The sequence below is a fragment of the Pygoscelis adeliae genome, unplaced genomic scaffold, assembly GCF_000699105.1.
Source record: "Pygoscelis adeliae isolate BGI_AS28 unplaced genomic scaffold, ASM69910v1 Scaffold436, whole genome shotgun sequence".
Classification (NCBI taxonomy): Eukaryota; Metazoa; Chordata; class Aves; order Sphenisciformes; family Spheniscidae; genus Pygoscelis; species Pygoscelis adeliae.
The window spans coordinates 56,515-57,317 of record NW_008825051.1 but is presented as its reverse complement, the minus strand read 5'-3'; the positions used below and the strand labels follow the sequence as shown (position 1 = coordinate 57,317).

Here is an 803-nt window from a genome sequence, read left to right as displayed (position 1 = left end):
TCGGGCTCGGGGAGCTCAGCAAGGTCCGTTCGTGGTTTGGGTGGGATTTTCTGCAGTAGGTCTCCAATTTCACCACTGGATTATCTCCTATAGCATTGCAAATTTTGGTGCCTGAAGGGGTGCATCTGGGTGCCAACCTGGGGGTTTCCACATGCACAGCCCTAGAAGACCTCAGAGGGGCTGTTCATATAGCAGTCGCACGTGGTGGTGTTCACCATTGCGGTGGTCACACTTCTGTCCCTGGCATCTCCTCCCTGGGAGACACACAAAGCTCAGCTGGGTGACCTGAGCCCTCCAGCAGCTCTTCCCAACCCCAGCTACTGCGATTTCCCTGGCTTGGGGCGGGCAGGAGCATGCGTGGTACTGCGTGGTAGTGGCCATCAACCAGAAGACCCTGCCAGGATACGGGTCAGAGGCAAGGTGCAGACGGCAGGAACGAAAGCCCTGCCCTAGCATGGTCTCCAGATGGGAAAAGCAAGAAGCCACCCTGTAGAGCCCAGCACCAGACGATGCTTAAATGCTCTGGACTTCATGGAGGACCACCGACAGGAACAGGCTGAGGACATCCCACACCCCCGAGCCCACCCCAGCTGAGCAGCTCCTCACCGCCTTTTGGCCCGCACGCCGGCAGCGTTTACGCCGTCCCAAACACAGGCTGGCTGAGTGAGCCAAGAATTTGTCCCAAGAATTTTTATGATCCCAGGAACATAAACAAGAGCCGAGAGCTCTCATGACAGGAGCGTGGTGCGGCGGCCGCCTCTCCTGCCATGGCCACCCACCATCCACCACAGTGGCTGGGAGGG

General features: G+C 58.5%; 1 protein-coding gene across 1 annotated transcript in view; it reads right to left on the bottom strand.

Annotated features, from left to right (window-relative positions):
• Positions 1–803, bottom strand: part of FAM129B (family with sequence similarity 129, member B) — a 45,993-nt gene that overhangs the window by 11,100 nt on the left and 34,090 nt on the right. The window lies entirely within an intron of this gene.